Genomic DNA, 18,899 nt, shown 5'->3' with positions numbered 1-18,899 from the left:
CACTCAACTAGATAACACCATTAACCCGAGTATTTTAATTGCAGATGTGAAAATGGAGAGGTGGGTTCTTTTAGTCCAGTATTTCCCTTTAAATGGTACTTTTCAAGGGAACAACATTTAAGGAAAAAAATGCACAATACAGTACTTACATACCACTGTATTTTAATACATTTGGAACACAAAACTACAAGAGTAGAAGGAAAGAATTTTAGCTGCTACCATTACTATTAACAATGTATTATTCACCAAGGCAAATTAGCCAAGCTCAGTCCTGCGCTTAACAGGTGCAGCTCTGTAACAGTTATGTGTTAGATATCTCACATCACATAGCTGATGTTAAGCAATTCAAAGTGCTCATTTGTGAGCATTACTTACTTTTTCTTCAGAAAATTACATAGATTCAAGAAAACTGGGAGCTGAAAATCACACGCAGCAACATTTAATCATTAGAGCACAGTCCAAGTCCAGTAACTTCTAATCTTGATCCTGACATTGGCTTGTTCGACCTCCTTTTGTTCATTTCCTGACCTGTAAAATGGAGATAACATTTTACTTAGGTATTAAGATCCTTAGATATAAAACACTGAATAATGTAAAAAAGAGCACTGTTACATGCAACATATCTCTTTCGTCATAGTATTTCTTAATTTTTCCCCATGATACATACACAAAATAAATATAGATTTTTTTTTTTTACCCAGACTATAAATTCTCATATACATTCACACTGAACAAACCAAAACAGTCAGATTAACTTTGAGAGTGGGAAAGAAACTCATTCATTTTTGCTTGAACTGAAAAATAAATTTTACATCAACAACATATTGACTTGAAGTGGAGAAATGAAAATTGAGTCATGGATTTGAAAACTGCTATGATTTTCATTTAATACATAAATAATTTTTATTAATATGTTTGTGAGCTATTTCTCAGTCTTTTATGTATAAATGCCACAGTAAAACTATTCCTATGGGAACAGTTATTAGTAGTCTCTGAGTGTTAAACTAACTCTGTAGCTTAACAGAGTACTCTTACATTATTCAGATGTGCTAAATGTTCCTATTTTTCTGTGAAGTGTATGTCTGGAAACAAAGAAGGACATGATATTTCATTTTTTAGTAGCATAGTAAATAATCATTGAGAAAGTCAGACAGAATTTACAAAACTGTGTAAAAGAACTTAAGAGCACAAAGTGGTGGCTGTATGCACTGAACTGCTAGTACCAGCTTTGAACAACTAAACAGGATACCAAATCCCAAGTGATAAATGAGTTGTCAGATTTTTGACTCTGTCCCAGCCTCGTTGCTTCGCCGCAGGGAAGTGATGGCAGCCCGCATGGGGCAGAGATGCTGCTGCTCCCTGAGTCCCAGCCATCCGGATTCAGGTGGGGCCATATCCTGGCTCAGCACCCAGCCATAATTACAGTCTCTTTGCCCGAAGCAGAAAATAGCCATTAGACTAAACGTTTCAGACACGCCAGAGGGAACTGCCAAAAAAACTGTCAGATGTCAACCACGAGACGATCAGCTTGTGGCCTGGCTTGGGCTGGGCTAGGACAGAAATACGGTAACCAAGTCTGAGAAGTCTGGCGAGGTAAGGGACCTGGGGTGAGGTTCTCTGCCTTGATCAGCTCCGAGTTCAAAGCCTTCCTTAGTCTTCCGCAGTGGAGTTGTCTAATTTATGAAATGGGAGTGAAATCCTTATAACTGTTATGACGTGAAACTCTGAATGTAAACAGCTTCCTACATTCATTGCATGCTTTATTTCTGATAATTTATGTGATGGCATTGAAGCAAGCACTGTGCACTCTAATGTAAGAAATTGGTTTGTTAATTCTGGTCTTACTGAGACATATAAACAGACCACACACCGAACTGCAAAACATGAACTGCTGGATGATGTTCTGATAAGTCATAAGGCTTTGTAATACAAAATTACACACACCCCCCACCAGTGTGTTTAGGAATGTTTTTTTACGTTTTATAAAGCTCTAAAAAATAAGAAATAGGTAATAAAAATGCTATTCAAACTAGTAGAGCATTTTTTGTACAGGTAGTTTTGCTTGTCCAGTAGAACTGTGGCAGTTTCTCTTGTCTGAAATACAATTCAACTTTTGAGGTTGGTTTACTCTTGGGACCTTCCAATTTTTCTTTTACTTTCAAACTCAGTTCAAACATACAACTAGAAAACTTGGCACTTGGAGATCAAACATTCTATTCATTGCATGTGGCTCCAAGGATTCTCCTGGGAAAAAAAAAATAGGCTGCAAAATCTAATGAGTCTTAAGAATGAGGCAGTGCAGCTTCAGGTGATGGCTGGGACACAGGAGGGAGGTTTAGGGGACACTCATCTTCAGCTGCAGCTGAGGGATCCTTGGAGAAAACCCAGAGGTCAAAAGGGAGACAGGCTTATGGTTGCCTATATTCAGATGACAGCTGTCAATAAATTCCCTCAGGTAACAATCTTACCTAGAGGGGGTAGAGGAGTGCTGGCAGGCTCCACGTTAGTTGAAATCCATGAATTAGGCATTTTGAGAGTCTTAGTTGGCCTTTGGCTCGTCTGAGGTTATCAAATCCAACACAAATCTGTTCCTTTGCCAGCAGTGAAATAAATATTCAGTTGTTCAAAGGATTATAATCTTCCATGAATTCTGTATTTTCCCTGATTTTTAGAAAGATCTGTTAGGAAATTATCACCAGAGGTAGAGTGAGAGTATGTGTCTGGAGCTAAGAACATTGTATTGCGGTAATTAATAAATCTGAATCTAGAGAAATTTGCACAAATGTACTAGAGAACACTTTACCTTCCTTTCTTCTCATGTCCTGGTGGCTTTCCCTTCTACTGCACAGTGATTCTGGCATTTTGGACGCCCTTTCAGTTATTGATTGAAATAAAGCAGGCCAGTTTGCTGACATTAGTGTCATATTCCTAAAATAAACTAAAAAATTTATCACATCTTTGCATTTTCATTTCCTCACTTGCAAGACTTGAGTTGCAGTTTATTTTAGGCATTGCATTTCAGTTTTAGAAACTCAGTTCATTGGGCTTGTTGTGAAATAACATACGAGCAATACGTTTAATGGAGCATAGAATGCCTTTGTGTATGAAGCATGCCCAGAATTGTTTTGTGAACTAGATTGCTCAAACAATGCTTTATCTAATATAGAAAAGGCCTGAGAGTGGGAGTTGTTTATGCTATTGAAATATTCTACAGTTTGCTGTCTTTATTTTTCAATACTTTGCTGACTGGGAGGGCAAGTAAAATCTCAATCACCCCTTAGAGCACTGCCTTCATTGCTCTGCCACATGTTTTTATGTGGATGTGAAATTACCGTTGCAGTAACTACTGAACTTTTGATAATCTCTGTTGCCCTCTCAGCATTTCTTTCCCTGCAGTACCTTCTAGCTGGTTTCATTTTATCTTAATACTCTGGGTGGAAAATGGTGTTCCAAGGTCTGATTCTTGAAAGGCCAGACAACAGCACCATTTAATATAAGGCTGCAAGTCCAGAGCAGACTTCAGCACAATGCTGCTGGCTGTTGGAGAGCTGGCAGCAATCACAAGGAGACAGTAAGGAGGTCAGGATTCTCTCATTTTGTCGCTAATATGCCATGAGTGATAACTGCAAGACTTGAGTGGAGCATGCACAGCATACATGTTTTGTCTCACGTGCCTGATAAGTTGGCTGACATTGCTCACTTCCCCAGAGACAGTAAATTGAAGCAAAGCTCGCTCTACATGGGGGAGGCCGTGAACAGAATTATTCTGAACAGTTTTCATTAAAATACTGTCAGGAGCAGAAAACTGAGGATTTTATGCAACTCTAAGAGAACATTAGTCTTGTCAGAGATATGTGAGCAACATGGATAGTTAAAATGCTTTTTTCTTCATTGAGAAATGACAATTGGTCATTGGAGAATTAGAAGCAGTAACTGCTTTAGGAGAGCTTTGAGAAAGTCCATCTGACTAGATGTTTTAGGAAAGAAGTGGAAGCAAATAGGATAGAATAAGTGGGTAGTAGGAACAATCCTGGATAACAAAGGAAGAGAAAGGGAAAATCCAGTGGGATAGAAAGAAAAAGAAAATTGGAGATGGAAGATTAATTAATCCAAATCAAGGCAGATAACCTACATTATCTGCACTTTTTCTTCTTTGGATCTGGCCACATATAGGACCTCAAGCCTTCCTTTTTCATCAGTATGTGGCACTTCCAAATACCTAATCATGTTTGCATTGTTACAATATGCGAGTTGAGATTAGTTAGATTGACTTTGTACATCCCATACTGTGCTTTTTCTTCCTCAAAAGTGACCTCATCAAAGCATAAACATTACTTAGGAAGCCCTTTAGCTCTGCCAGCCTGGTCTTCCTCCTGAAGAATTTCTACTATTACTAAACTCTGGGAAAAAAAAAAAAAGTTTGATTTTTATTTAAGATAAATAAAAATAAATGCAGGGTTTCAACTGTCACTGAATGTGTTTGAGGAGCTTGTTGCATGAAGAATCTGGAGAAAAGAAAATGAAAAGTACATGAGGTCACTGATGCTTTCCTAGAGGAAATGAAGCAAAATTAAGAAAAACTAAAAGCACTGTGTTGCTCAGGCTTTAGATGTAAGTAGAATGGTTTAAGACTTCTAATCAAGTGATTCATCAAGAGAAAATAACTGGTCTGATGTGAGTGACTGCTAATACCAGACTCTCCTGAGTCACACCTGCCCAAAATACCAGAAAACTGGACAACCTTATCTCTGACACAGGTCAAGTGCCCAGCTGTGACACAGAAATATCTAAGACAAGAAGTATAGCTGTTTACTCTTTTATGAAATAAAAATCCCTGCAACTTCAAAAGGAAAAGAAAAACTGTTTTAGAAATTACATTAACATACTGAAAAAAAATTTTCTCACTATTTTTGCTTCTGTTTGACTTCACAGTCCTGCAACAAAAAGATCTTGAGGCTTTAAAAATAATGTTTTCTAAGAAGATAAACTATGTGCCTGAAGGTCAGGTGTTCATCATTGTGAGCTATTTCTACCTAGAAAAAGCATAAGAAATGAGACAGTGTGCAGTTTCCACAATATATAGTATCTATACATCAGAAAGCCTGAAAAGAATGTGCAAATTATGTGTACATCTAGTCCTTTCAGAATTGATAGTAGTGAATAATATTGTGGGAAAAGTCATACAAAATGGCATACAAGCTATGAAATACATTTTCATATACAAGAAAAAAAAAAGTATTGTCATTTGAGCAGGAGAAAAATGAGCTTCACAAGAGGAACCGCTGACTTCAATCACCTGTTCAATGAGCTTGCAATGTTACGCATCGTAAAGGGCCACTGGTTACAACCCTAGTAAATATGCAGTGTAAAAAAGACCTAATTCATATAACTCTGCTGGAAATCATCAACCGTTACTGCAGAATGAAGCAGACTCATCCACTTGATCTGGATACGCAAGAACAGATGTTTCCTAATTAGAATCTAATAGAAACTCATCAGCATTATGTATCTATTAGATTTGCAACAGAAGACAAATCCCTCTTTGATATCTGTTAATGTTATCAGCCAAGTATATTAGCAATTAGAGCACAGAAAATTTTCAGAAGATTCGGTGGTAAAAATAAAATACTTCTGTTTCATAATGGTAGTAGAAAGGGAAAGCTTTATGATTTCTTATCCCATGGTTCACTTAGACCATATAGACCTACAAGAAATATTAGGAACAGAGACAGTGATTTCTTCATAAACATATGAAATATTACAATATATTAAATATAACAACTTACAACTCATCAACATACATCATCAAGGGGAATTTTTTTTTTTTTTTTTTAACCTAACCTGGAAACATCAGTTGTTTAGGAAACAAAAGTTTGTGCACGATGAACTGAGTGACAACGATTGTGTGGAAATGTAAGTAAACAAGTGTTCACTGGAGAATCAGAGGAACATCCTCTGTGTACATAGATGCCCGAGAGGCAGGTGGAGTGCCTATTTGTGCTACTAATGGTACGCATTATGCACTTAAATATCAATTTTTCTTGCTGTCTTTGTCTTGCATTCATTGGACTCACACTTCTGAAAAACCATTTGATTTTACATATCTCTTGACACTTGTACATAATGGAAGGAATACAATCCAAGGGACCCAGAGATATTTTGATTTGGTCAGACTGCATATTAAACCAACATATACCCATCTTACTGCTGGTGCTTCTTTCCTTGAAGCCTGTGCCCTGGAAATCACCACAATTATGCGCCTCTGGACAGATCCTTAATGTCTGCCCAAGGTGTGGTTTATGGGCTTGAAGGTAAAAGTTATGTTGAATAATGGCAGGTATGATCTGAGCTAATAAATATTTCCAAATTGAATCTAGCATTGTATATCCCTGACAGATTCATAATCCATAATGAATTTAAGATCCAACAGACATTTAAAAAATAATCACTGATGGTCAGATTGCATAACCTGGTGTTCAGTTTGTGATGTATATTAATACTTTTGGCAGGCCTGCAGGTTAAAATATTAAGTTAAACATTTCCTCATCAAAATCTCGATATCTATACTACAGAGTAACATTTTAAAACTAGTACATCCATGTGTGTTTTGGTCTATTTTTTAAGAGGCAACATGAAAAGAGTAATGCCACTTAAATGAAAAATTATTGTACTAATAAAAAGCACATTTTTAAGGATATTTAAGAATGACATTCCATTTTTTTGGTGTTCTTTACATGCAACATATAAAGTAGCTTCATATTTTGATAACGAATATGTCACCTAAGTCAATGTTATATAGATGAAATCAAAGTAACAGACACCTCCAAGCAAATATCTCAGTCTTTCTCTCAGACTGTTTTACAGTCCCTCCCTTTAAGGACAGATGTTTTAGCTGTTGTCCTAATTGTGAGTAGTTGGTAATTTCCTCATTAATTTGGCTCTGCAGTCTGCTTAAGATGATAAAAGATGAAGGCTGTCTAAAGGAAGATAAGACTTTTCAAAGCAGTATGACATTAACAGTAAATACTGTATTCTTGTAGGCCACCCAAAAATCTGGGGATCAGAAATCGGTAGTGATTAAAGACCATGGACACATCCAGTTTTTCCACTAAACTCGATGTATCAAGCAGCTGCCACCATTTGCCCAGATTTCTGGTTCAAAGCTTTGTAAGGCTGCACTGCAGTGACTCACTCTTGAGGTGAAAAAGGCTGAGATCACAAAAGAGCTGCATATGAACAAAGTATTTACATCTCAGCTGGAGCGGAGAAGTGAAAAACAACATTCTTTACCAGTGCTGCCCTGCAACTATCTATCTTCCACAGAAAATACAGCTACTGTTGTGAACTCAAGCTAGAAAGGAAAAGCATTTGCTTTCAACCTTTCACTAGCATGACGTTTGTTGCGCAAGGCAGCCTCAGTCTTATCTGTATCAACTCCCATTCAGTGCCCCTTATCCATGCCCAAGCACCGGACCAGGTGTTTAGTATCACAGATCAGGTAGATCATGCAAAAGCTATTAACTTCCCTTCCAAGTACACCGGTGAGGCACTGGTGCCACCTCAGCAGTGTTCACAGAAGATTCCTAGTTGTAATTGTGTTGTAGCAGCAGAAGATGCTACTGCATGTGCCCGCACCCTCATTGCACCCTCCTTCTTGTCACTAGTGGTCCCTGCGTCCTCATATCCATCAGCAAAACTGCATGTGACGGTTACCCTACCCTCATTCTGTCAAAGAGGTTTGAGTGAGTCTGAATGCTTTCAACAGGGAGGCTGATGCTTGCTTTTGGTTGGGTTTTGGGGTTTTTTTTTCCCCACCAGTTTGTTCCTTTGACAGCAGCAGGTTACAGAAGGGAACATGTGTGATGGTGCCAACAGATCTGACAGGGCAATAATCTCCAGTGGGGAAATGGTGATAATTTGCTTAGGGAGGTAGCGTTTTGTCTTCTCAAACAAAACTTTAGACACCTTAGGACAGTGCGCCAGCTCCTGCCTTTTACTAGGTATGCTACTTGCAGAGTGATATGTTTATTTCTGTCAACCCTTCCTCTCACCCCCTCCTCCGAAAAAAACCCAGTACTATAGCAACATGTAATTGTCCTGCATTATGATTTTACATTTCATAACAATTTTAGGGAGAATTACACTTTTGAGCCCCTCTAGTAGTTATTTTTTGGTTTTCTGATCAATTGCAAGCTATCCCCAAACCGTTCATCCACTTTCCTCACTTAAAAAACAAAACAGGCAATAAAGCCTGATAAGTGTTCAATATTAGTTTTGATAGCTAACTTGCCTATTATTTAATATTCAAGTTTGTTTGTAGAACATAATATATGGAAATTAGTGATTTTTAATCTAAGAAGTCTTATGTCTGTGCACGTAGCCTGTAGAAAAGAATGTGAGGTTAGGAAAAGATGGCTGGATGGGTGTTGAAAGTAATGTATGTTCTGGTTGTCTGGGATTCTTGGCAGCTTTACGATTTGAGGAAGCACACTCTTTAAGTGGTGCTCAAGCATTACAGAGGCTTACCCTTCTCTTCCCCCTACCTTCTCTTCTTCGCACAAACTGCTTCACTGACTCCCATATCTATAATTTGGCCCTGAGCAGCTAAAGGTGGATGAACTCATCTTGGAAACAAATGAGAAGTAAGAAAAATTAAAATACACATGAGGATGTTTTACATTCCCTGGAGCCCCTGGTATTCAGCCCTCAAATTCCCTGTTTGCTTGAGGAGATGATATTAAAAACTGAGAATAATTACAAGCTAAACCTAGGCTTTTAGTGCTGTCACTTCTGCACTACATTCCCTACTATGTCCATTGGAAATATGCCTTAATTTCTAGAATCTGATACTGAAATGACATCAGAGACATAGGAGATCAAGCCAGAGCAGAGCCATTGTGAGGGGTTTGCTTTCTGGTTTGGATTTGGGTGTGTAGGAAGTTTGTTAGGATTTTCTTTTTTTTTTTTTTTTTTTTTTTTTTTTTTTTTTTTTTTTGACATGCAATTCTGATATCTAGCTGTTCTGCAGACAGCTTGAATCAATATGATGGTCAAACCACAGAAGACACCACCCACCCTCTCATGTTCCTTAGAGCAGAAAGGAGAGCACTTTAATAAGAGTGAAAAAGCTTTCTTGATGTGTCAAGTATGTCAGTTTTCTGTGCAAAGTGAGAGCTGAGGCTTCGCAGGGTAAATCAGTCCAAGAAATAACAAAGAGCTCTTACCCACTTTGGAGTGAAAAGAAAAAGCAGGCAATCTTTTTAAAGCGTAGCTTTGATTCAAGTGAATCAATTAGTAGTTAATCACATGCTTAATTTTAAAAGATTGAAATGCAAATAATTGCATAACGTTACTTGAATTGTTTTTAAATATAGTAATCAAGATTCCTGTCTTGGATAAGAGTGTTAGCTGATACTTCACTTATGCCCACGTACATTTCCATACTTACAGTCATTTATGCTCCCTCTGATCATCTTTGAGCAGGCTCTGACTTGCAAGACTGCATGCGTTAGTGAAGAAAAAGAGCACAAAGGACAAGTTCCTCTAGCTGTCCTTAACAGACTCCTGCAACAAAAAGGAGAATTTCCTCTTCCTAAATCCAATGAGCATGCGTGACAGCTAAAAGAGGGTGACGTGTTTGAGAGGACCCTTTCTCCCTCCTTTATTCACTATGCAGTGGCAAAATTGGACAGAAACATTGCATAGGTCCTTCACGTTCAGGGTGTCAGGAAAGCATCCGAAAAGCACCCTGGTGTGATCTCACCTGTGCCTTATTGCAAACTGCATTGACATGACTCCTTCAGAACTCACCCTCCTTAAAAAACATTACTTAGCCGTTGCTCAATAAATCACCCTCTGGAAGGGCATCCTCACTGACTGTATAATATCCTGATAGAGACTGTCCTCCCAACCTGAGTTTTTCAGCTAGGTTACACAGAGTTGTTTGAAACTCCCTTGTTAAGATGTTACAGTTACCTCACTTCAGATTTGGAGTAACTCCACATAACGTCAGTTTTCTAGCAAAGGTCAATTTTATGCTCTGTGTATGACTAAGGTATGTCTATGGAGTATTGAAAAAAGGAGACTTTCAAGTGTGGAAGAACTACGGGTTGTTTCCACTTCTACAATAACTTTCAGTTCCTGCTCAAGACTGGCCTTTGAGAGAGACCAGTTTAAGAAACAGTATTGGTGTCACTAAACTACTCAGGTGCTGTTTTTCCAGGTAGTCAATGATTTGGTAGTTTAAGATTTGCAAATTTGCAATAAAGAGTTGTTCTGATTTGATGTTAGTTTTACTGATAACCTGCAGATTATGTTCACTAAAATGCTATTTGAGTTGTGTTATTTTACTGTCATGAGAAACAAATGCATTATAAATACAGCTTCAAGCAAAGCATAGTATATTGAGGATATGTTCACTTAATTTACTTGTTAAATATCCACTCAAACTATAAACAAATAGCTACTTGAAAGCCTCTGCATTATCTGCATTTCTATTTGGATTAGTGACAATGTTTTTCCCTTGTCAGTGGCATTTGTTTTAATTTATTTTATTGTTTAGTTTTATTTGTCTTTTTGTTTCCCCTTAACTGACACACTTTCAAAATTCATGGTATTTTTCTTTTTTTAGGAATGCTGCTAAAGAGAAGCTTTAATTTAAAAATGTAAACAGTGTTTCCCTGGCAGGATTAGTCAATCATGTGAAGGGCAAGCCAGATATAGCTTCTGTAACAAAGCTGGAAAACACTGGTTTTAAATCCAGAATAATGAGAGAGTTTTTGCATTCCTCAACACCTTTGAAAGGGGAGGAAACCTCTACTAGCTCTTTCTTTTGCAGCGTTCAGGAGGAAAATTCTTTAGGTGAAGCCCAGAGCTTTGTGGTGTTTGCTGCCTGCATGGGCTGAGTATCAGGTGCATTCATATACTGCAACACAACATATTGGTGATATTTAGAGCTAGGGCAAAATAAGGAGCTTTGCATGAGATAATTCACCGCATTAATTTATCACAGGACAAATGTATTAGGATGGACAGAGAGTCAAGATATTTAACGCTGCAAGAAAACACCCCTCCGATACTGGTGGACTCAGCCTCCTGAACCATAAAAAGCTCTGGCTATTTCTTTCCTCTTAACTTCAGAAACAGTGTTCAACACCTAAAAAATATTTTAACAGAGACTCACTTTTCTGCTGAAATGTGGATGTGTGAAGAGAAGGCTCTGCTAGGGTCTTTTTATAACTAAATTAAAAAAAAAAATCAAATCAGAATGATTTTGCCTAATTCAGTCCAAAAGTTTAGAGAATGAACTAATACTGCTCAAAGCAGCAAGACACCTTGCCTCAGAATATAACCTCTCTCATACCATTAACATTAACTCCGGCATTTACCTGAAACAACTCTTTGTTTTGACGGGCCTTTGGAACTGTTTTGAACGTGCTGTTCAGGAGCCATAGAGCGTCTAAAGAGAATTTAGGAAAAAGTAAACGTACCATAGCTATTTTGATTGCATGCAGCAGAAAAAGAAATACAAATTAAAACTTTTGGTGTTCTGCAGACTGTATATTAACAAAACACCTAACATTCTCCAAAACCTGTGGCATAGAATAATCAAAACTTCAGAAAAATATGCACTGAGGTGCAGTTTGTTATGCCCTCAAAACCATCAGAGTGTCCAAAACATGTAGCTTTTTGTTATTCTTGGAATTTCTGATGCCTTTATGTGTCATAGGAAAAGCCTTAACATGTATGTTATCAACAAAAAGCCAGACCTGTGGGGTTTGGTTTTTTTTTTTCATTTTAAAGGAAAATTTATTAACATTGTTAGGTGTATATATGTGTGTAATTATATGTCACACACAGGCAGGCTAATTATTCCAATAATAATGATAATTCCAGAAGCCGACTGTTCCACAAACAGTGCCTTAGCTTTAGAACTATCATCTTAGTTGTACTTTCAGGCATTTCAGAAATTGATTTCATTCTGAAAAGAATCAACAAGATGACGAGTCACGGAATCTTTTTAGTATTTTTTACTTCATTAGTAAAGAAACCTCCTAACTCTTCTCTATTCATATTGATACTTTACCCAAACTCATATCATAGCTTGAAAGAACTTCATGTGGCAGGGAACACACTCATGGTCTGAGGTGCACCAACCTTCCAGTTACTACATCTAGTCTCTCTGTAGGCCACTTGCTTAGACTGTGTGTGTATATGTATATAATAAGATAATCTCATTTGTAGATCTGAAACAGCTGGTTCCTGGGGTGGGATTTCTGCAAAATAGTCAGCCTTTATTGGCAAAGACAAAGAAACCCAATTAACATCTTAACTGTTTCTTGTCAAATGAGCTTGGCTTGCAACTTCTTTATTGTCATGGGGTGGACAGTAGAGATCTTTTGACACCTAAAAAGTTCTCCAACAGCATACACAATAATAAGATAGAAAAGAGCTGATATTCACTGGGTCAAAAGCCAAACTTGTGCCAACGGTGCTGTGTTGTTGCAGAAAAGAAACTCGCCTGTGTAGACATGCAAACTGCTGGTAAGACCCATGGATAACCCTGCAGCTCTGGTCAGGAATGGTAGGACTCAGTGGGAATACTGTGTCCTTTAGGTAGCACATCTCAAGAGAGGTGTTGACAACGTGTGAAAGTCCAGGGGAGAGCCAGAAGAAAAAATCAAAGATGTTGGAAGCACAAAATGGAAAAAAATAAAAAAAATAAAAGCACCTTTACTTAAGACTACAGAAGAGAATCTTAAGAGGAAACAAGATAAAGCTCTCCAGTTACACAAAGCTCTTGCAAAAAGCAAGGAAAGAAGTTGTTTGTTGACAGGAGAAGCGGCTTAATCATTGGTTTGGACAGCAGCAAGAAAAGACTAGATTATATGCAGGAAAAGCTAAGGCTTTGTGAAAACAAAAACCAAAAGCCAGGCTGTGGTTACCCAGGAGGAGTGAGGACGCTCCTTTGCTGGATGGAGTACGCTAGGAAACATTTCACAGGAGTGATGTAGAAGGCTGATCCTGTATTATGGCAGAGGAGAATAGCAGGTAACTTCCTGATGTCCTCTCTAAACCTTGTTCACTGTGATCCTCTGAATTTATGTCTTAGTAGGAAAAGAGTAGAGAGGGATTGAGCCATAATAGTGTTAGTTCCAATCAGAGGAAAGACTCAGGGTGTCACAGCCAATGTTTCTGGCATTCGGCAATGGAGAAATCAGAAAAAAAGAGAAAGAATTGCTAGGTAATTGTAGCCCAGATTTTGAGAGAAATAAGCTACTTATGTGGCAGTTAGATACATAGCCATTTTATCAGCAAATAGATTGTCTGTACTACAGGGCTTATTCTTAAAATATTGTCATTACCCCAAAGAGAAAACTAGAATCTTACTTCTGCATGTCACTGCAATTAATTTCCTTGCTATGCAGCTTACTCATGCCATCAGTAATGACTTGCTGCTAAGGCTCAGAAAGACATTACAGAGCAAATTTACGTCATGTAACATCCTCTCTCTAACAAATATGCCTTCTCAAACTGGCAGCCTCTGAGTATCTTCATCAAAACCAAGCAAACACTCAGCACGTGTGCTTCAGAACTCCTCTACTGTGGTTGTAATTATAAAAAGTGTTATCACTTAAATGAATAAATAAATTGAAAGATTTGGCAGTGTCTGCCCTTGCTCTTCCTTTTGGTAACTTTTCCCTGTGCAGGGCTACCAGCAAGGAGAAGGCTTTGTGGCTCCAGTCTGTGCAAGAGCACGGGTCTGGCAGAGGTGAGAATACCTTTGACAAGGCGCTGGGCAGCAGCCGGCCGTGGCTGGGCAGCAGCCCTGCCCTTTGCTGCGGGGGGTGGGAGGCGAAAGCCTGGGAGGGGGCAGGTCTCATGGGAAAAACCAGGGATTTTTGAGTATTGGGAAAGAGTGAAGTGTATTGTCTGACAGACAGCTACTGACCTCTCAACTTTCAAAGAGTAAGGAGGAGAAGAGAGAACGAGGGAGAGGAGGAGAGTCTGTGACAGCCTATCCTCATAATCTGGGGGACAGAGATTGTGTTTACCGCAGCGTTGCTTCATCTTCCTCTTGCAGGCAAGCAAGAAGTGCATCATTTGGCTTGTGTTCGTATGCAGGACCGTGAGGTCTCACCTGGGTTTCCTAAGCTGAGCACTAGGCGGTTTCCGACATGTTGTTGGATAAAATTATGTCCTAACTTTTAAATTCTTGCATGCTAGGGAGTAACAGAAATTTCTGCCAAGCAATTAGTCTGTTTTAAAATGAAGGATAATGTCATAAAAATTATGTAATTTTTAAGGACATTTTTTATATAGAAACAAAATTTCTGTCTAAAAGACATTCTAAAAAAACCACAAAGAGTCACCTGTGCCTACTCTTTTGAAGACAAAAGTATGACAGAAAGCAAGCAGTCACTTAGGGTTTTCTCTTTGGTGTGTTGACCCTTAAATTTTGAATGGATAATTGAGTGTGAATATAAATATATGCATATTCAACAACATTATGTCACAAGATTTACACACTTGCAATTTATTGGAGTATTTTTTTTAAGTCGCTTTAGTCACTTTACCTCAATCGTGTCCTAAGAACACGTGAACTGAGGACAGCTGTGTGAAAATCAACACCTTCAATAAAAAGTTCATGAGTTTGTGACTGGCAAGAGGACTGGAGTTCACAGACTGGTTCAGTAACTACTTAACAGCTTTCCCTCAAGGTACAAGAAAAAAGTGTAGTTTGAGTTAACACTTTCTTTTACATTGCCTACAAATGTCTTGAAGCAATTTAATATCTTATAATGAGCTTGAAATTGGAAGCTGAAGTGAAGAACATGAAGGGATATGCCCTAGTGTGTGGCTTAAAAAGGTTTCTAGATTTCTTTTTCTCTCATTTTTGGATAAGTAAATATGTTTAATTTATTAAGTGTGTTACAGGTGACTAGTTTATAACTATTTAATAGTTAGAACAGAGTAGGGGTTGGATTCCCTAGAAAACTTGGGGTTAGTTATGGTATTGTCTGTGATTTTAATTTTTTTAAATTCATTTGGCACAGTATTTAAATTGCTGCTGCTTCTTATTTAGAGATGTGTGATGCATTTGGGGGGGGGAAACTCATAATCATGTTGTTCTACCTTTCTTCTTCATAAACTTTACTATCTTTACCAAAAAAACATTTATGTTGCATGAAAATCATTCCTTGTATCAGCTGAGATAGATAGCTGCTGACTTTCTTTTGACAGATCAGTAATTGTTTCAAAAACAATACATGAGTTTTATCCAATAACTTATTCAGAAAAAGGTGTTTCTTCAACTGAAAGTTAAGCCCCACATGTTAAAAAAAACTTTAATAATACAATAATATGTTTCTCCTTTCTGCTTCTTAATAACCTTTCTAATTTTAGTATTTAGTAGGTTTATTTTATCTTTTTTCCAAGACTAGGTGCTTAGTATCTAGTTAGTTCTATGTCTGGTCTGACCCTTATCACCTGCTATGCCGTGTCTTCAATAGCTCTCACAGAACTCTGTGAACTCCCATGCTTTTACCTATGCTGAAAGTCATGGCACTTTAATTTGTAGTTTATCAAACTTTAAGCACAGGTTTAATCTCTTAGCATCAGTCAAAGAAAAAGGTGAAGCTATGTAAGAAAGAGTGTGCCTTGCTTCATAGTCTGTTATTTTCCCCCTGTAGAGTTAGTGTGATGGCTTGGTAGTTACAGTCAAATCAAAGAATGAAAACACGTGAAGCTGTATATAACAAACAACATTTTACCTTATTAGTTTTTACTTTGTGTCTCGCTTCCAAATATGACCTCTCTGAACTTTGCTGGCTGTAGTGCTAAGTTGAAGAGCGGGCTGGTAAGTCTGATATCATGGAAATGTACTCATTAAGATCCCTTTTTGTTGCTGTTGGTTTATATCTGAAATTAAAGTAGTTGGGGGGGGGGCGGGGGGGCTGAAATGTAGAAAGGATGTGATTTTGATATTGTGGACCACTAAAGGAGGAAGGTCTAACAGTGACTGAAGCTGACTGAAGGGTTCCTTCAATCTGGTGGTCCTAGACTTTATATCGAAGATTTTGTTGTTGTATTTAAACTGTATGAATATACCAACCAGTTTAACAGCTTATGTTTGAATATGAGACATAAACTGCAGAATTCAGTTGGTTAAACAATTTCACATACAATTCTGTTTCCTGGAACTGGAAGAAAACCAGGCAAATGAAGAATTACAGATGCTACTGAAGCCAATACACGCAGGCTTACTGGATCTCTCCTTGTCTAGCTCTAAGTATGTGACTTTTTTTTTTTTTTTAAATCTGGGTGGAAGAAAGAGATTGCATTCTTTACTCTGTTTTCTGTTTGCACTGAAAATTGATTTAACAAATGCTTTTGTTAAAGCTTTACTTTTTTTTTTTTTTACCTAGGCTTAGAAATAATAAAGGAAAGTTTTATTTCTAGTAGTTGTAGTTTATGCGTTCTCAGTTTATCAATACACTGCATAGTGTATGTTTTTCGGTAGACTTAAAAAAAAAAGGCTGAAACATTATAAAGTGTTTTAGTCAATGTAGTTTGTGTTTATGTGTTATACTCTTACTGATCTTGAATTCCATTTCATAACAAAAATCTGGAATACAATTTAACATAGCACAAACAGCAATCAGAAAATGACTTATTTACTCACTTATGGGTGGAATAAAGCATTTGATTTCTCCACAGGCTAGTAGCAACTGTGAAATCAGTATCCTTGGCAGTAAAGTTGATGACCTTATATGAAATGTTGTGCTTTGAGAAGCACTAGGCTGTGCTTCTAAGTCTCAGTCTTTTATGTATGCCTACAGCTGAGACTGTCCCTGTAGATATGCTGCAGTCACCACCTGCTCTGCCAAACAGAGCCCAAGGCTCACACAGCAGCAACTGGAAATTTTACATACAGCTGAATTGCCAGAGAGTGCAGGAAAATACATCCCTATTTATGTTTGCTTGATGCAGCTCTGTTTCTGTGACAGGCAAAATCAAAATAGCTACAGATTTCATAGTTGATATTCACTCAGATGCTTTAGTCTGGATCTCTTGCTTGCTCTCTGCTGCCAGCTGTAATTATTTTCTATAAAGGTAACATACTCTAAAGCAGAAGGACCAAAAATTTGTCCTTTTTGGCAAGTATTTTTTTTCCACTGCAAAACATAATACTAACATTATTTGAGAAAAACCAAACATGCTAATCTGTATTAGCACAATTCAGTTGTTATTTGAGTTACCTGTGCATAAGGAGAAGAGATTGTCAAGTGAAGGTCATGAGCTGGAGCTGCAGGTCGTAGGCCCTCATGCTATTAACATCACCAGAGCTCTACAGTTTCTAGTCATATGGGTCTCTGTCATTCCTTTGCAAAGGTTTTTATCTTGCGTTTGAAAAATGGTTGCTGGGAAGACCACAAAGGCCCTATGTGCAGTAAAGTATACTGTCTATATTTTCTACATTTAGCACCTACATTGTGCATTCTTGGGGAAAACCAAAAATTTTTCATGTCCAAAGGAAATGCATGGTCCTGAGAAGATAAAAATGTTGCTGTGCACTGGATATGGCAGACTCCACTGACAGAGATCTTGCTGCTCGTTAAGAATGTGATGGCAGCTGCATCATAGTGGAGACTGGCAAAGCTTGGACATGAAAGAGCTAAATACCTTTCCTGAGGTCATGCCTGACTTCCTCTATCATTTTGGACACATTTCCCTTGTGCCCTTTTATTTGTGGTTGTGGTACTCTTACTTGATTACACAAGGTATTTACAAACAAGGATGTTTGGCAGGGTGTATGGTGCTATGCAGTTTTATTATGTGCCAGTTCAAAGAGATGTCCAATAGATAATTTCAGACCAGCTCATGCAAAAGAACAATACAAGGCATGTGTGAATGATATTGCTTGAACCAGAGCTAACCTGATGAGAAGCTGTATTTATTTCCAACTAAATGGAGGTCTATTACAGTAAAAGCTAAAATTACCATGTGGTGGTCTTCAAATCAGATGCAAGCAGCGTAATTGTCATTGCAAAACAAGAAAACAACCTGTGCATCTTGTAAACACTTGGCACCCCCATTCCTTTCTGTAATTCAAAGTTTGACCTCTTTGGCTATAGTTAAGCACAAGAACACAAATTCTTCAGATTTCGGAACGTATCACTGGTTTGTTCCAGCAAATGATTTCACTCATGGCATTTTCAAGTGACTTTTTTAGCGGCAATAGAAGCACGAAAGCTTAGGCTGTGCAATTCTGAAAGGACTTAGAAAGCTGAGTCTTGTTCAACCTCTCTATACCTATGCCTGCCTGTAGTCTGAAAAATATTACCTTTGTCTTTTAAATGAATTTTTTAAACCCTTTTTATTGCTTTTCATTGTATAAAGATATCTGGCAGTTTTGGGGTTGGCTTTTTGTGTTCTTCTTTTTCCCCTGCAAGGGGACCCATGTCTGTGGAATTAGAGAATTGACAAATATCGTATCCAACAATGTAACAATTTACCAAAATAAGTATTTCCAATTATCATTAGGAAGAACATCATGTCTGATCCTTCATATACACGTAGATCCAGGGGAGCTTAATGAAACATTTTTGATTGACAGCCATCCATCACCACACAATGAAGGAGTGGTGCTGGATCTGTGAGGAATATGAGGTTTAAGATAGGGATTTGAAGGGTGCATGTCAGTCAGTAGCTTTCCTGACAAATGCAGGTAATAGATTTTTGTAATGCAGGAGTTGTTCCTAGTGTGATGTTAAACTTTACAGATGGAAATCTTTCAATTAATCTTTTTTTTTTTTTTTCCCTGGAGGATAATAGCATGAACTGTCACAGAACTGTCTAAATTCCATTGATTTTAGAGAGTGCTTTAAGTGGGAGGA

The 18,899-nt window shown here is 37.8% G+C and overlaps 1 long non-coding RNA gene across 1 annotated transcript in view; it reads right to left on the bottom strand.

The window, feature by feature from the left end:
• Window positions 1–292: 292 nt before the first annotated feature.
• The window catches only part of LOC115350273, a 121,079-nt gene continuing 102,472 nt past the window's right edge, over window positions 293–18,899 (bottom strand). The window contains exon 3 of the long non-coding RNA XR_003926374.2: window positions 293–528. This is a non-coding gene — a long non-coding RNA (uncharacterized LOC115350273). The remainder of the gene's footprint in view (window positions 529–18,899) is intronic.

Source organism: Aquila chrysaetos, chromosome 13 (assembly GCF_900496995.4).
Source record: "Aquila chrysaetos chrysaetos chromosome 13, bAquChr1.4, whole genome shotgun sequence".
In the NCBI taxonomy this organism is placed as follows: Eukaryota; Metazoa; Chordata; class Aves; order Accipitriformes; family Accipitridae; genus Aquila; species Aquila chrysaetos.
Note: the sequence above shows the minus strand (reverse complement) of the source record. Positions and strands in the feature narration are given on the sequence as shown.